The sequence below is a fragment of the Natrix helvetica genome, assembly GCF_964273705.1.
Source record: "Natrix helvetica genome assembly, chromosome: Z".
NCBI classification, from domain to species: domain Eukaryota; kingdom Metazoa; phylum Chordata; class Lepidosauria; order Squamata; family Natricidae; genus Natrix; species Natrix helvetica.
Genome location: NC_138554.1, coordinates 119,833,207 through 119,841,047, shown reverse-complemented (window position 1 = coordinate 119,841,047; position 7,841 = coordinate 119,833,207).

Genomic DNA, 7,841 nt, shown 5'->3' with positions numbered 1-7,841 from the left:
ACGTGCACCATCCATGTATGCATGCAGCCTTTCACGCATGCACACAGCTCCAAAAGCACGGCGATATATGGCCAAAATAGCACCAGGGTCGGTCGGAACTACTGGTTTGCCTGAACCGGTCTGAACCAGCAGGAGTCCACCACTGCATTGATAACTCCATGCCCTTCTAAACATGGGAGAAACCATTGAACTACCATATTTTTCAGAGTATAAGACACACCTTTTTCCCTCAAAAGAGAGGCTGAAAATCTGGGTGTGTCTTATATACTGAATACAGCATTTTTGCCTCCTGAAACTCCACTCACTTCACCTAAATGGCCATGCATATCCTTTAGGGGGCTTTCAGATAACTCATGGAGGCTGGAGAGGGCAGAAATGAGCGGAAAATGGCTCTATAAGCTTCCTAAAGGCTATCCATGCCCTTTTTTTGAGGAAAAAGGGGGCCTGTTTTTATGAAAAATGGATCATTTTGGGGAGGTTTGCAGAGTACAAAAACTTTTTTTTTTAAATTTCCTCTTCAAAACCTTGCTGTATCTTATACTCCGGTGTGTCTTATACTCCAAAAATATGGTAAGTTTTTCATGATTGAAACTAAAAGGCTGATTAAATCGTGCCTTCTCTTCTTTTTGTTTATTTCTTTTCATTTAATTTCTGATTGTCCTACAAACAGAATCTCCTTAGCTTTCTTTACCTTTTCTTTTTATTTTCTTTTTTTTTAGTTTTCCCCTCTTCTTGCCTTTTCTTGTCCTGCTAAACAGCCTTTGGACCGATAAACAAAATAATGGGGCTAAACGTTCTGCAGTTAGAATAGAATAGAATAGAATAGAATAGAATAGAATAGAATAGAATAGAATAGAATAGAATAACAAAGTTGGAAGGACCTTGAAGGCTTCTAGTCCAACTCCCTGCTTAGGCAGGAAACTTTATACCACTTCACATCTGGGGGGAAACCCGCTGTAAGAGGTAATTTATATGTACAATTATGCAAAGACATATGGGAAAAGAGTCTGGGGTTTAATTTCTAATCAGGTAATTCATGTTTGTCAACTTGATGTTCGCCAAGCTTTCTGGAGTTCAACTTTTTGAAGTCCAACTCAGCTTCACTCATGCAAAAGATTTTGCAAGCTAAACATTTGACTGGATTGCACCAGTCTACCCTTCCAAGATGCAAATCATTATTCCAGTTTTTAAAAGGAATAGTGATGTGGACAGCTTTCTGTGGTAATTCTTTGCAGCTCTCTGAATAATTTCCATCAGAGGATTCAGGCCAACATTTTTTGTAGAATAATGTCCAGATTGCCTTAATCAGGTAAACAACCTCCATAGATTTCTTAGATGACATTATTTAAAATTTGTCCTGATTCAATACCAAGGAAGACCATTGTAGGTTCCATTTCATATCATATGTACTCATCACATGTGCAATGAATTAGCTGCAACAGTAATTGCACAGTGAAAAGTCCAAGCAATTGCTTTACAGAAATATGAACATGATGTGTCTCTTTCCTGATCACCATTGTGACATGTAATTGCCACATGGCACAGATCTGCCTTGAAAAGTGATTCTGCATTGGGCCAATCTGGTGTTGATTTTGACCTTGTGAATGTAATTTTTGTCTGTAATGTAATAACTACGATTGTATTGTTTTAAGCAACGGGACTGTATTGCTTAAACTGATCATTTCAAAGCACAAAACCTGATTGTTTCCTTGCACATTTTCTTGAAAAAACAGAATATCCGTTATTATACATAAGCTCTTTATTAATGTTGGAAAATAGTTTTCTGGCCTTGGATACTTTTCAGAGAAACACTGAATGACCATGAAAAACAAAGACAACACTAGTGATTGATAAATTATGAGAACTGTGACTAGTCCTTTCTCCACTCTGGATATGGGCTTTGCAGCTCCTTCTGCACACAAGGGAGGTGCCGATACAAGATCAGTGCCATACGCCGGTGGTCTCATAACACCAGGGAGCTTGCAGAGGTTTATTAACACAACTCGGTTACTGTTCCAAAGGAAATGTTGCAGAAATAATTTTGAGCACTTCTTCTAGGCCTGTGAGCTGGTCATGTTGGCTCAACAAAATGCAGTACTTATGACAAAGATGGAGAATCTAGATGAAACCTTTGGGCAAGGCAATACTCTACAGCAGGGGTGCCAAACTTGATTTCCTTGAGGGCCTCATCAGGGTTGTGTTTGACCTCCAGGGGGTTAGGTTGGTGTGGCCAGGGTGGGCGTGGCCAGCTTGACGTCACTCGTGTCAGGGGCACTTGTGGTGGCCAAGTGCTAAGGCAGAACTTCCCTCAGACCCTCCCTCCCTCCTTCCCTGCTTCCTTCCTTCACAACCTAACCACCCCCGAGCTCCGTTTTTGCTGGCAGAAGTCTGCAGGAAGCCATTGTGACTGAAAACAGGAATGCATGGCCCTCTCGAGTCCATTTTCGCTGACAGAGGCATCGAGGGACAGTGCCATTTTTCGAGTGTCCCCATGAGCCAGATCGAAGCACCTTGTGGGCCGGATGCGGCCCGCAGGCCTTGAGTTTAACACCCCTACTCTACAGAGTTCTCTTAGTATCTTACACCATTAAAAACTCACAACACTAGCCCAGTTGCCTTCCCCATCTTTCTCTAGCTATCTTCCAGTCTTTTCTTCACCCCATCGCATCAGTCTGCCCCAGTCAATCAGCTAGGGAAGGCATGCTACACACCCTGTCAGTCAAAGAATTTGACTTGTCTGTCAGCAATCACATCCAGAAAGCACACACAGGTAACTGATTCAGCAGGATTCATTAACTTCTCTTTATATATAATATAACACATGAAGTAAACATACAATACCAAAAGCAGGTTTTTCCAGCGTGATAACAAATACAAGCAAATACAGGCAGAGGAGAGAAGATTCAGTTTTAGTTCAGAGCAGCAGACTAGTTTAGAGCTCAGCACAGACTCAGAACTTTAGTACAGAAGCTAAGTTAAGCCACGCCCAAGCTCCTTCCTGGCTCCTTGTTGTTTACACAGCAAATACTGTTTCAGTTTCCAAACAGTCCTCATTGGCTGACCCAGTTGACATGTCTCGTCCAGTCATGAACTATCATACACTGACAGGGTCAAGGAAGAGGGACTTTTCTGCTATTGTCCTACCATGTGGAACATCTTACCCTCAGAAGTGAGGAAAGCTCCTAATCTCTTGGCCTTTGCGCAAAGGGGTCAAAACTTGGCTGTGTAGCCTTGCGTGGGAAATACAGGGACCCACACAATCATGGGGCTAGTTGACTGTATTAAAGCCGCTAATCTACCATTTGGAATTCTCCAATTTTTGTAATTTTACAATGTTGTTTTATATTTTTAAAAAAATCTAATTCTGTTTTAATGCTTAATTTTATTGATTAAATTGTACATCATCCATTCTTGAGAGAGATCAGAGATTAAGAAATATAAAAAATATTTTAAAAAATATAATAAATTGTTAGAGAAGATCTATAAATGGTTTGTGAAGCAAGCTGAAAGACAGCAAGGTGATTGTTTCTCTTCCCACCTACAAGCCAAGAGGTGACATTTCATGCACAGAAGCTTTAAGTAACTATAGCTAAGTGTCTATGGAGATTCTCAGTCATCCAGGACATGGCTGTCCCAAAGGTGCTTTTTTTAAAAGGCAAGTGGACTTCCTGGTTTTTCTTTGAAGGCGTTTCGCTTCTCATCCAAGAAGCTTCTTCATCTCTAAAGAAATATCTTCAAAGAAAAAACAGAAAGTCCAGTTGCCTCTTGAAAAATCACTTTGGGGACTTTGAGTAATTATTTCTCTCAATTTTTGTCAAAGCAACCTTTTTCCTCATCAAAAACTTGCTTAGCCTTAAGTTCTCCTGGAGCTGCAGAGAAGGCAGCTGCCCACCTGGCAGGAAGTCCACCTGCATTCTACCTTTCCTTCTAAATCCAAGGTGCCACTGCATCCTGCCGTATTTTCCCTGTTCTTGGGTGCTTAGAACAGGGGCCCCAACGTCCGGTCTGTGGACTGGAACCATGGCATGCCAAAAACCGGGCACACAAACAAGCAAAGTCCCATCCACAGGATGCAGGCAACATGTAAAACCACAACCCCTCTGGTCATGGAAAAACCTCTTGCCACAGAACCGGACTCTGGTGCCCGAAAGGTTGGGGGCCAGTGGCTTAGAGCCAGGGCCGGATTTAGATGAAAAGAGGCCCTTGGCTATTCCACTTATGTGGCCCTTTTACCTCCCATTTTTAAGTTTGTAAATTACATGAGAGATAATAAAATACATCATTACTGTGATATATATCAATATATTAAATGAAACATGTTGTAATTGGTACTAACCTTTATAAAAAATGTGGCACGGATAATAAATAAAAATAAAAGGGCCCTCTTGGTCTTGAGGCCCTAGGCTGAAGCCTCGTTAGCCTATAGGAAAATAAGGCCCTGCTTAGAGCAGTGTTTCTCAACCTTGGAGACTTTAAGTCCCGTGGACTGCTAGAATCCCCCAGCCAGGGAATTCTGGGAATTGAAGTCCACAGGACTTAAAGTCACCAAGGTTGAGAAACACTGGCTTAGAGAGATGACTTTGCCACTATCCTGAAAATAAGCAGACATATATAAGCTAAAGAATAGAACAAAACCCTTCTTTCAAAGTTCCAGTACTGAAGTTACTGGTAATGAAACATTCAGGAGCTAACTGTCAAGCTCAGAGAGCAAACCAAGAGTTCCAGGCAGTTCAAATGGGCATAAAATGTACTGTAAGCTTGAGTTCTCTACAAAAATCTGAACTCCTAACAGCCAAGGGAAATTAGCAGGAGATAAGAGTAGAAGGAATTCAAGTGGGCTGAACTTATATCTCTTATGGGCACACAGGGACTTATAACTAATAATATGTTTGGCCCTCCTCCGGACTCAGCCTGGTCATCTACAATTGTTAAGTGTATCATAGAGAGCAGAGAATCAGACAAGCCATGCAGGCATTCATATCACAGTGAGGAGATGCTTCTAGAAGATTAGGAATGAAAACCAATGATTGTGGAAGGACCCTAAATCATGACATCCCAATTACAATAGATTATGCTGGAGGGACATGGAAAGAACTGGTTTTCAAATAATTTTTCTAACCTCTTATGCATTGAGGCCTATTTATTCAGGAACCAATGTCTGAATTTGTCTTTTGAATATGTCCTTGGATTTACTGCCAAAATTTAACCCCCAGTCTGGAAGTTCTCAGATATATGGAATATATATCTGAATATAAGGTTTTCTACAAGCAGTTTCTTGATTCAGAGAATAACCATTTTATCAAAGCATAAAAATTGAAGTTCAGCTCCTCATCCTATCCTATATAGGATATTTTCTACTCAGTTATCAAATGAAGAACCAGTATTTCAATATATAGCTATTTTGTTTTAAGCTGCTTCTATCTACTGACTAATTGAGATTGTTTTTTAAAAAGCATAAAATACAACTTTAAAGTGGCACTCATACTGGTACTAATGCTGGTGTAGTAATGGACATATTAAATGTATGGATGTTAAGGCTAGCAAGAAAAACTGAAAAGTCTGTTTGAGTGTGGAGAGTATTGTGACCGTTTTATCACTATCTAAATCTTATCTTTTCTATTGTTGCTGCCATTACTAGTACATTGCTGTAAAAGTAAATGAAACCCTTTGTCTAATGAGGAACAGTTGCCTGATATAATTAGTCCTGGAAGTTTCTCTCATTGATTCAAAATGTAGTCAAAGTCAATTAAGTATATATCATAATCCTATATTATGAAACCATTCACCAGATGACCTCTGGTGGAGCATGAAGAAAGAGCTCTCACCAGGAAATATGACCCTGAAATACAAGTATACAGTAGCTGGCAGAAAAAAGACCTGGGAATCAACAAATTATTCAAATTAATTTCAATTAAAACTGGAGGCCAAAACATATGAAGAACGGTTGCAGGAATTGGGTATGTCTAGTTTAATGAAAAGAAGGGCTACGGGAGAAATGATAGCAGTGTTCCAATATCTCAGGGGCTGCCACAAAGAAGGAGTCAAGCTATTCTTCAAAGCACCTGAGGGCAGGACAAGAAGCAATGGGTGGAAACTAATCAAGGAGAGAAGCAACTTAGAACTGAGGAGAAAGTTAGACAGTTTCTCTGATAGTTAGAACAATTAATCAGTGGAACAACTTGCTTCCAGAAGTTGTGAATGCTCCAACATTGGAAGTTTTTAAGAAGAGGTTGGATAGCCATTTATCTGAAGTGGTGTAGAGTTTCCTGCCTGAGCAGGGGGTTGGACTAGAAGACCTCCAAGATCTCTTCCAACTCTGTTATTTTGTTCTGTTCTTTTCTGTTCTATTTTGTTTTATTTTATTCTATTCTATTCTATATGGGCCTGGGAAGTTTTATTTGAACTAATTGAAAGCACTGCTCTGTTCTGAAAAAAGAGACACTTTTAGCTCTGTTCTTATCACAGATCACAATCCAGCCCAGCTAAACTTAGACTAGAATTTGTTAAGTCTCCAAGAACGTAAAGAGTTTCACATTTATTTAAAAACAATTTAGGAAGCTGTCCCATTTCCACTGCAGTCCCAGTTTTGCAAATAGGAAATTTTAGGATCATCCTTGAACCAGCTGTGATTAGGGCTACCAAGCACCCATCAAAAAGCAGGCATGTTCTCCTTTTGTTCTCATGACTTCCAGTGGGTATCTCATTAAAGTCAGCTATATATCCAAGACTTTGGCCTCCTAATCAACCTTGGCATATTCCTGTGATTGAAAAACCAGCCTTTCTGATGCTGGAAAAAGTAATTTCATATATATGTCAGCCTAAGTATCTTTTTTTTTTTTTTTTGCAGTTTTCCATTGTAGTTTTTGTCATGGATGCCAAGAAAGTCAAACAGTTAATGTGTTGTCCTTCCCCCCATTTGTTCTCCTTTCCAATTGTCCTTGTTCTCCTCTGACTATTCGTATATATGGCAACCCTAGCTTTTGATTGGCCATACAAATTGTGGTGGGATATAATGAGGGAGAACAGATAAATCTGACAAGAGGTTTTCAGCATAGGTGATCTTAAATCTTTGCATAGTACATTCAAATGATTTAATAACTTGAAGCTGTAAAAGAAATCATCAACTTTACAATCAGTGGTTAGGTATGATTTATTAATTGGAATACAAAGACTGTGAAAACTGCCTGCTGAGGTAGGTGTTTTAAAAAATTCTTCTGGCTGTGATCAGGCATATAGTAAATTTCTTGTGTGTTAATTGCCAAATGTTTACCTGAAAAAAAATGTTCAGATGATTATGCATTTTCCTTTTTTTTTAAGGGTTGTAGTAGTATATAAAGAAAGATGTATGGGATAAAAAGAATATGGATGGATTTCTAATTATTTGTTTATTTTAAGGATTTCCAATCCTCTCTCCCTTCAAAATCAGAATTTGAACAGTTCCCAGCCTGAAACTAAACATGCTTACATAATATGTGATTTTATTGTTTCTGCACATCTGCAACTAGTCATGTAGCAATGCTGTTGGGTCATGCAAACGGATATGAAGCGAAAACTTTATTAGGACAATCCAATTGTCATATCCATATTCTGGACAGATATTCACATGTAAATAGATCTACTATGTTAATAAATCTAAATAATGTGCCGCAGTGTACATTTTCTATTCTTTGGAATAATTCATCTGAAAATAGTCATTAAACTTGATCTCAGCCTGGAAAAAAAAGGGGTGGAGGGAGCTTTTTGCATAGCCAGTTTTCACAATTTTTCCACAGTGCTACAAGTAATAACTAACACCTGACACTTGGGATCAAGTTCCATAAACCAGGATTTTGCAGTAAAAT